Source organism: Schistosoma mansoni, chromosome 6 (assembly GCF_000237925.1).
Source record: "Schistosoma mansoni strain Puerto Rico chromosome 6, complete genome".
NCBI lineage: Eukaryota > Metazoa > Platyhelminthes > Trematoda > Strigeidida > Schistosomatidae > Schistosoma > Schistosoma mansoni.
The window spans coordinates 187,452-198,753 of NC_031500.1; the positions used below are offsets into that span (position 1 = coordinate 187,452).

The 11,302-nt window shown below is 38.0% G+C and overlaps 1 non-coding gene across 1 annotated transcript; it reads left to right on the plus strand.

Annotated features, from left to right (window-relative positions):
• The first annotated feature begins 3,479 nt into the window (after positions 1-3,479).
• On the plus strand, positions 3,480-3,551 carry Smp_tRNA_01488_Pseudo_TTG.1.1. The gene has a single exon. It is a non-coding gene (tRNA).
• The last annotated feature ends 7,751 nt before the right edge of the window (positions 3,552-11,302 follow it).

Below are 11,302 nucleotides of genomic sequence, written 5' to 3' on the forward strand. Positions count from 1 at the left end.
TATAACTCAGCTCAATTGATCAAGCACATTTTACTGACGCGATAGACAGTGGTATATTCAAAATACCTGATGCTAGTTAAATTCGCACGTAGTCAAAAAAAATCGAGATGACTGGATAGCTTGCGTTGTGCAGTAAGAATGACTAAACCAAGAATTCATTTGGATTCCGGCTAAGCCGTTTTTATGAAAATTGTTTGTATTTCCCGAAACCCCTTGGGGGGGTCCCATCCATCATATTCATGAACCTAAACGGAACCTTTTGGTGCCTTGAGGCTATCAATGACTCTTCAGTTGGTGCTACTTCATTCACAATATTATCATAGAGCTCTACAAAACTTTCGTCATCACCATTATTTAGTTTCATGATATAGATCTTTAGAAAGTTTTACTGGAATGTCTTAATTCGAAGAATCAAGTACATTTTGCTGGACGGGTAGACGATAACGACATCAGATTGTACTGTAATATCTCACATTGATAAAAATTGAAACACCAATGAATCACTAGATGTCGTCTCAATGATCTTGAGATATCGTAGTTATCAGGAAATTTATCAGTAATAAGTTATATGCATATGATTGAAGAAGTGTACCAATGAAAAATTTCGGGACTAGGACAAAACAACTACTAATACTCTCTCTGGTGTTTAATTGTTCTATAGTTGACAAAATAATGTTTTAATCAATAGTACATTTCTGTTCCTTTGAAGTCCAAAATCTACCGTACAAGATTAGTTCTTATTTTACTAAAAGAGATCTTCATTCAAGAAGATAACATGCCAACAGAGACAGATTGAGGCCAACTTTTATCATCAATGATCCAAAAACATAATAATTAATATCAGGTTAGTTGTACAAATCAAAAGTTTTCCCCACACGGTAGCTTAGAATACAAAGAGTATTGTGGGTTCCACTGCTAGCCATATTACAAAAATATAACAACCAAGATTGCTTTGTTCAGTTCATTGATTTGAGTCTTAGTAAATCAGTCGTACCTATCTCCAAACATCTAATACTAAAAATATGTCATATCATGTGGAACAATCAATTGAATGGAATTCGTTACTCTACATCAGCTTCATTGAATTTGAGAAAGCATTTGACAGCATGGACAGGACAACACTATGGAGGCTTCTTCGACACTACGACGTGCCTGAGAAGATAGTCAATATAATACAGAATTCCTATGATGGATTAAACTGCAAAATCGTATATGGAGGACAACTCACTGACTCGTTCGAAGTAAAGACCGGCGTCAGGTAAGGTTGCTTACTCTCAGCCTTTCTCTTTCTCCTCATGATCGACTGCATCATGAAGACGTCAACATCTGGAGGGAAGCACGGGATACAATGGGCAGCTAGGATGTAGATCGACGATTCAGACTCCGCAGATAATCTGGATCTTCTATCACACACGCAACAACAAATGCAAGAGATGACCACCAGTGTAGCAGTAGCCTCAGCAGCAGTTGAACATAACATACACGAAGAAAAAAGCAAAACTCTCCGATACCACAAAACATGCATCAATCGAATCACACACGACGGGGAAGCTTTGGAGCATGTTGTAGCAGCTCACGTACAATTGAATTTGTTCATATTTAATTTGGTTAAGTCATTTTGTTAACTTATTTAACGGATAGACTCATTCGTGCAATAACAACTAACACCTAACTCACAATTTCCAATACAAATATCAACACAGTTCTACAGTAGGGGGCGGAAACCTGGAGAACTACGAAAGTCATCATCCAGAAGTTACAGGAGTTTATCAACAGTTGTCTACGCAAAATGCTCAGTATTCGTTGGCCAGACACTATTAGCAACCACCTACTGTGGAAGAGAACAAATCAGGAAGAAGCGCCGGACATGGATAGGACACACATTGAGAAAACCACCGAACTGCGTCACAAGGCAAGCCCTAACAACATGGAATCCTCAAGGCCAAATGAGAGTCGGAAAACCGAAGAACGCATTGCGCCGAGAAATGGAAACAGACATGAGAAGAATGAACAATAGTTGGATGGAACTAGAAAGGAGGGCCCAGGATAGAGTGGGTTGGAGTATGATGGTCGGCAGCCTATGCTCCACTGGGAGTAACAGGTGTAAGTAAGTAAGTAATGTTCAGTTATTTAAACTTGCAAGTACCACATTGCAATTTGATCGACAGATTTGACCAACTCTATGCCAGGTGATTAATCAATGTTAATACATTCGTCCTACATGAAGTCACTCAAGGGTTGAATAGTTCAGTAACTGCGTTTTGAAATATTAAACTAGGTGATACCAGTCTGAATCTTACAGAGAATACTAATCTTCTCAATACTTTAAGTACTTCTAGTTGATGAATGTCAACTAGTACGAAGTCTAAACGAAACAGGATTTTCTCATACTTAAACTAATGACTGTCACTATTCAACTTGATCATTAGAATTCGATCATTCAGTCAGTCAGCTACAACGTAGGACCAGGCACATTCATGCATCGGTCCAAGTTGCCATACCTCACTCATTAGCACAACAAGATGAACACCGGATTCATAGCAGTTAATTTAATGGTGGTAATATATAAAAGAAAGATTGTATATAAAGATATAGTACAGGAAGAAAGACAGATATGAAGCAATTTTAATCTCAAGGTTTAAGGGAAGATAAAGAGTATATACACCTACGTCATTGTGATCGATTCTGAGCCATGTCATCCCCAGTCTCCAACCATTGGCTACGATAGTCACGCGGATCCCAACCAATTAGTCTGCATCTACCAACATGGCTCATGCTAGAATTTAGTGACTTCCAACACTGATGCCACGTTTGGGTTTGTCCGCCCCTAACTCTCTTCCAATTCGATATATACTAATAAAAAGATAACCATAATATATATCATCACTATTCAGTCATTATTGAACATAAATGAAAAATCTTTTATATTTACCAACCATTTCATTCATTATCATACAACTCTGTATACATAAAATCTTCATTTATTGATTGTTTACACTATGAAATGACCCCAAATAATTATGATTGGAATTTGTTGTTCATTGAAAACTTCATTCATTAGCACATACTAAAGTAACTTTCTAAAAGAATGACCAAGTAAATTTAGACTTCACCCCATTGCACAAGCAAGTGGCTAACAGGATTCAGTAGCTGAGTGGATAACGTGATGGTGTTTGAAGCGAACAGTACTGGATTCGAGTCCCAGAGCGAACATCAACAAGTCTGAGATGCAGGTACATCCAGCTAGTGACGAGTCCTAAATTGGACGAAATGCACGTCCTGTATTCCACTGTCAGCCACTATCCACGTTTGCTTACAATGCTTGTGAATTAAGGCTATATCGAGGCAATACGCACAGTATGCACATATGCCAATTAGAGACTGACCAGTTGCAGTCCTAAACATCAATGGGAAGATTCAAACAGATAATACCAACTGAATTCAAACTTCACCCCATTGCACAAGCAAGTGGCTATCAGGATTCAGTAGCTGAGTGGATAACGCGTTGGTGTTTGGAACCAAAGTTACTGGGTTCGAGTCCCAGAGTGAACATCAACTCAGAGGTTCAGGTACATCCAGCTGACGAGTCCCAAATAGGACGAAACGCGCGTCAAACTGGATTCCATTGCTAGTCACTATCCAACTTTGCTTATATGTGTGTTTTTGTTTCAACTACACACTTTATACTACTAATAGTATAACTCCAAAAAGAGAAGAACGAGTATTGATTCTGTGGGCTTAGTTTTCAATTAGGATAGTTGAGTTAAAGTCATTGATATTATCCCATAACCAAAAAAAGATAATATGTGTAGTTCAGGATTGAGAACATTTACTGATTCACATAATTACACTAAGAAGTTAACGTTAAATATGATAAACAGGAACACTCTAGTCCGACATTTTTATCATAAACCACGTCAATAAACAAAGTCAGTCAGTCACAACGTAGAACTTCGTACGTACGTACATCAGTTCGAGTTGCCATACCACATTAACACAGAGATACAATTGTCGATTCAAATCCCATAGTGGTAGAAGTAGTAAGAGTATAAGCAATATGTGAAAGATAAGGGTTTGAAGATGTTTTTTGAGGAGTATAATATAGTGAAATAAATTTGGATGTTGATGTGATTATAGAGAAGAAAATAGGGGAAGAAGTTTGCATTATAAATTATTCATTCATTTGTAATATTTACGGTTGTGTTTGTACTCACAACGGTGGTGCAATTTTTTGGATTGATCGAAGTTAGACAATAACATCATTGGATGCCGGTTCAATGGTCTAGAGGTTAAGCGTTCACCCGCAACACCGAAGGTCGTCGGTGCGAATCCCGTCAGCAGGATCATGGATGCTCACTGTTGACGAGTCCGATAATAGAACGAAATGGCCGTCCAATGCTTGCAGGTTTTCCATGGTGGTCTAGCTTCATTTGACTCATGATCTTAACTATATAAAATGTATAATTCTTTTAGAAAAGAAAGTTTATATTGTAGCGGTAAATAAATCCCCCAAATCAATAGCTCTGTAAGTGTTCGACATTGGATGCTGACCACATTAGTTTAAATAGACTCATCTAGCTGAAGGCGATCGGTCATGCATCCTCACCAGATCACGAGTGGGAACGCCGTGTTCTACTTCTCCTGCGATCGCTAGGCAGTTTAGATCAGTCACTTCTCAATATATTGATAACCTATCAAATATATCTTCGAACCTCCTAGCTTCTGACTTTTGATTTCACTGGGTGGGCACGATCCAATTATCGAAGGTATTGCTGGTTAGAGCAGTGTCAAACTCCAAATACCTGTGGCATCTTCACATTGACTGGATATGTCAGTTAAACAAGTGATTAACTCTTACAGGATTGTATCATTGACACTGAGCATGAAATAGTAAACTAGATCATATTTACTAAAAGGGGCTTTTATAGAAATTTCTTCAACTTCTTAGATAACGTTGTGAACTGATTTTAGTTAAACTGACCAAAAACCATGGTTGCGGTTAGACATTAACAGCGTTGGATACAGGCTCAGTGGTCTAGAGGTTAAGAGTTCTCACGCAAGACCAAAGGTCCTGGGTTGGAATCCCGAGGAGCGGGACCATGGATACTCTGAAGGGTCCCACAATGGAACGAAACGGTCATCCAGTGCTTCAAGATTTTCTATGGTGGTCTAACATCAACCAGTTCTTGAATACTTATCTAGATCCTACTGTTAGTTGGAATATAACCTGAATAAATAGGCTTTACAAACTTTTAATTAAAAAAAACACCTTACAACTGGCTGAGAATGGAGAACTTGGGGATTAATTGAACAAATCTCTTTATCAATCTTTATCGAAGAATATAACCGTTTAGAAAAGAAATTCTAGTTTTAGGTAAATCACTTAAAGTTATGTACACTCTTATCACCTACAGAAAAACAGTTATGTTTATTGAAGATGCCACAGGTATTCAGAGTTTGACAACACTCTAACCAGAAACACCGTCTATAATTGAATTGTACCCACCTAGTGAAATCAAAAGTCAGAAGCTAGGAGGTTCGAAGATATATTTGATAGGTTATCAATATATCGAGAAGTGACTGATCTAAACTGCCTAGCGATCGCAGGAGAAGTAGAACACGGCGTTCCCACTCGTGATCTGGTGAGGATGCATGACCGATCGCCTTCAGCTAGATGAGTCTATTTAAACTAATGTGGTCAGCATCCAATGTCGAACACTTACAGAGCTATTGATTTGGGGGATTTATTTACCGCTACAATATAAACTTTCTTTTCCAATAGAATTATACATTTTATATAGTTAAGATCATGAGTCAAATGAAGCTAGACCACCATGGAAAACCTGCAAGCATTGGACGGCCATTTCGTTCTATTATCGGACTCGTCAACAGTGAGCATCCACGATTCCACCTCGCGGGATTCGAACCCAGAGCCTACCAGTCTTGCGCCATTGACTTTAAATTAGAATATATATTTGTTTAACTAACTAGGAATATTGATTTTGAATAGTCAACCAAGTGTATTATTCATATGACTTTTGTTATTGATCAAACTCAACACAAGTCCATAGTGGAATATTTCCCATTTTATGGTGCGACTATAATTTTCGTTGGACGACCTTTAAGCAATGTTAAAATGACCTTGAGAGTGATCACCTGTAAACTAGGAACTCAATAAAGGTTATAAATAAGTGTGAAGGAATTAGATTTATGGTTTTCATTATGAAATACCATCAACTATAATGCCAAAATAGTATTTAGACAAATGGATGGATGAATCTGATTGGTTCATCCATAAATATATAGTCTCACCGTAGCCAAATAAGGTCAGTCGATGACAGAAATTACCTGGAGGGCAAATACATATTATTGGCTAAGAAATAGACTGATTTTCTAATGGCTATATATATATATATATATATATATATATATAAACCAGTGGAGTTCAACCAGGTCTGTTATGAGATATCATTTCAACCAGGTCTGTTATGAGATATCATCTCACTGAAGACAATAGTGGACGGTTGCTCAATTTCGTGGATTAATTGAAGTTAGACATTGACACCGTTGAATGCCAGTTCAGTGGTCTAGAGGTTAAGCGTTTGCACGCGAGACTGTTAGGTGCTGGGTTGGAATCTCGCGAGGCAAGGTAGTGGATGCTCACTGCTGACGAGCCCCACAATAGGACGAAACGGTCGTCCAATGCTTACAGGTTTTCCATGGTGGTCTACCTTCAATTGATTCATGAATTCAACTATAAAATTACTAATATCTCCACATCAAACCCCTTCTGATAATAAATCTTTTGCTTGTGATTCGGTAACCCCATGGATTTCCGTTTCCACTTTTGTTTTCTCGCTCAATCAGTCAGTTTAAGGGGTTTACACATGGCACGTAGTACATTCAACTTCAATCCCACAACTTTATATTACAAATTATAAGTTTTTATAAACAAATAAATACAGTGATATGTCACAAAAGAGTACCTTGACTAGAAATAGCCCAATACTGACATGTTTATCAGTCAGTCACAACGTAGAAATTCGTACGTACGTACATCAGTTCGAGTTGCCATACCACATTATCACAGAGATGCATTTGTCGATTCAAATCCTATAGTGGTAGGAGTAGTAAGAGTACAAGCAGTAATGTGAAAGATTAGGGTTTGAAGATGTTATTGAAGGAGTATAATCCAATGAAATAAATTTGGAAAGAGAAAAAAAGATAGAGACATGAAGAATTCAGAAGATCAGAATTTGGGAGAACACAAATAGTGAATGCACCTTCTCCATTGCAAACGATTTTCAGCCATGTCATTCAAGGTCACTAACCATCGATTGCTATCATCTCGCGAATCCTAACCATGTAGTCTACACCTATCAACATGGCTCAGTCCACTTGTCAGCGACTTCATGGACATGTTTATACCTATTATGATTTTCATCGTACTTAAAGTATTCTGTTTTGTTTCCTTAATAGTAATTAAATTTGTGTTAATTTAATTTCAGTTATTGATTTATTTACTCTGAAGTAGTTACGCGAAACATCAGAAATACAAATGGTGAGACTATAGTTTATGGACGACATTTGAGAGACGCCAAAGTGACCTTGAAAGTGTCCACCTAATAACTAGGATAAAATGAAGGTTATAAACTAGTATGGGGAATTAGAACTATGATATACAGTTGATACTTAGGTTAAGAATGAGATTTAGGTTCTTCATCACGATAGGACAAAACAGCTTCCAGATGAAGAGGAAATTATTAAAAGACGTTGGAAATGGATAGGATATGTATTGAGGAAACCACCAAACTGTATCACGAGGCAAGCCCTAGCTTGGAATCCTGAAGGGTAACAGAAAAGAGGAAGGTCAAAGAACACATTACGTCGGGAAATAGAAGCAGATATGGAAAGGATGGATAGCAACTGTAAAGGATTGCCGATGACAGGGTTGGATGGAGAATACTCGTGGGTGACCTATGCTCCTTTGCGAGGGGTGATAGGCGTAAGTAAGTTTTCATCACGAACTTACATCAACTATAATGCCAAAACTCTATTTAGCCAAATAGATGAATGAATTTAGTGCCAAAATCCAAAACCTGTTATTCTAAATCTGATCGGTTCGTCCATAAATGATAGTCTCATCTAAACTATTCATAATTGAAAACTATAATTAGATCCTTGAACTTATGTAAAGGCCTACAAAATCGGCTCGATCTACTGTTGATTATTAACCAGATCATATTTTGGTTTATAGTTTAATTACACTTACAATGATTGAATTTGTAAGAATTTGGTTTATCTAGTTGACTGACTTTTGATCACTCTTAGTTGGTATATCTGTATCCTTCACGTACAGCTTCGATATAGCCATTATGAAACAAAGTTTATACTTAGAAGATGGAAATTAGCTTACAGTAAACTTCAGTATGCATGTTTTATCTTATTTTGAAATGGTCAGTTGAATCCACCTGTATTCTATAGTTTATATTCTCTATAGAATCAGTAACTGAATGGATAAAATATCAACGTTTTTAGTGATGGGTATTGATTTTCGATAACGAAGTGAACCTCAATTCTAGGATCCAAACATGTTCAGTTGACAAATATCAAATATTTTACATAGTTAAGATCATGAGTTAATTGAAGCTAAACCACCATGGAAAACCTGCAAGCACTGGATGGCCGTTTCGTCCTATTGTGGGACTCCTTAGTAGTGCGCATCCACGATCCCACCTCGCGAGATTCCGATTAAGGACCTACCAGTCTCGCGTGCGAGCGCTTAACCTCTAGGCCAATGAGCCGGCATCCAACCGTGTTAATGTCTAACTTCAACCAATTCAAGAAATTGCGCCACTTTTAACCATTGTAAATGCAAACACAACCGTGAGTTGATATCTCCCAACAGACCTGGTTGAACTCTACTGGTTACTGCTTCTCACTAGAATTCCAGGAAATGCCTCATAGAGTCAGTCACTAGTGAGCATATGATCATTATCAGAAAGGGGTTTTGTGAATGACACATACATCATGGATTTCAAAATTAACCACATTTCATCTATTCTATGTAAACTATATAGTCAGTATTAGATTTGTATCTCATTATATAATAACATATAAATTAATGTTAACTTCGTAATTTAAGACAGATTATTGAATTGCTTCAAATCCATTAGAAAAAGTGACCTTGTCAAGTTTTGTTAAATCGAGTAGTAAATTTGAATTAAAATTTTGTCTATTATAAGTAGTATGATCACTTTTACTAAATTTGTGAAAAGATGAATGTATTCTAGAATTTAATAATGAATATACATATATGTACTTCGACACTACAGTGTACCTGAGAAGATAGTCAATATCATATGTAATTCTAATACTATGGTGGATTAAACTGCAAAATCATGCATGGAGGACAACTCACTGACTCGTTCGATGTAAAGACCGGTGTCAGGTAAGGTTGCTTACTCTCACCCTTTCTCTTTCTCTTCATGATCGACTGGATTATGAAGACGTCAACATCTGGAGGGAAGCACGGGATACAGTGGGCAGCTAGGATGCAGCTGAACGATTTAGACTTCACAGATGATCTGGCTCTTCTATCACGAACGCAACAACAAATGCAGAAGACGACCAGTGTAGCAGCGACCTCAGTAGCAGTAAGTCTGAGCATACACAAAGGGTAAAGCAAGATTCTCCGATACAATATAGCACGCACAAATCAATTCACACTTGATGGAGACGCTTTGGAGGATGTGGAAACCTTTACATATCTGGGCAGCATCATTGATGAACATGGTGGATCTCATGCAGATGTGAAAACGCGAATCGACAAAGCAGATTAGCATATCTACAACTGAAGGAAATACGCAACTCAAAACAACTGTCTGTCAACCAACATCAAACTCACAACTTTCAATACAAATATCAACACAGTCCTACTGTATGGGGCGGAAACTTGGAGAACTACGAAAACCATCATTCAGAACATACAAGTGTTTGTTAACAGTTGTCTAGGTAAAACACTCAAAATCCGTTGATCAGACACTATCAGCAATAACCTACTGTAGGAGATAACAAACCAGATTCCAACTGAGAAAGAAATCAGGAAGAAGCTCTGGAAAAGGATAGGATACACATTGAGGAAAGCACCCAACTGTGTCACAAGGCAAGCCCTCACATGGAATCCTGAAGTCCAAAGGAAAAGAGGAAGACGAAAGAACACATTACGCCGAGAAATGGAAACAGGTATGAAAAGAATGAACGACAACTGGATAGAACTGGAAAGGAAGTCCCATGACAGAGTGGGTTAGAGAATGCTGGTCGGCGGCTTATCCTCCATTAGGAGTAAAAGGCGTGAGTTAATAAGTAAGTAAGTAATACATATATGTAATGAGAAATTGATTAGAAATTTGATTTAACAACCAGCAATATACTTATTAAACGTGTCTCCATAAGGTACTTGAAATATATTGAAAAAGTCCCAGAAATACAACAGTCTACATATGATATTGTAAAGAAAATTAAAGCATAAAGTGACTTCATTCTCTAAATGAATTGAATGAATCAATCGAATGATCATCATCTCAACAAGTTTTAAATTGAGAAATGATCATGAAGTTTTATAGAAATGAACTAGTTAGTCGATAAGCAAAGATGGACAGTGTCTAGAGGTGGAATCTAGGACACGCGTTTCGTCCTATTTGGGACTCGTCAACTGGATGTACCTGCATCTCAGACTTGATGGTGTTCACTCTGGGACTCGAACCCAGTATCTTTCGCTCCAAACGCCATCCCGTTATCTACTCAGCTACTGAATCCTGATAGCCACTTGCTTGTGCGATTGGGTGAAGTTTAAATTCATATGGTATTGCTTGCTTGAATCCAGCTGTCGAGTCACAAATAGGACAAAACGCGTGTCCTGGATTTCACTGCTAGCCACTGTCCATCTTTGTTTATAATACTTGTGAATTAAGGCTATATCGAGGCTGTGATACTGCCCAGGTGCCCGAACCGAAGCAGGTGGTTTTCTTAGGGAGCCACACCCGCAGTATTTGACCTAAAGGCCTCATCCACAAGGCAGTGGAGTATCGTGAGGAGATGCAGTCCCATTGTAGCCGGTGATCAACGATTGATTCATATACCATTTGTTCTTTCAGGATACTGGAGCCCATGTACACTATTGGTTTAGAATCAGGGTTTTCCAACTCCCCTAGGTGAACTTTCCGTGTGCATCAACCCAGTTAAAGCACCGGACATTCGCTTTTCGTCCTCTCAATTTCGTAAACAACACCCGTGGTGCGCG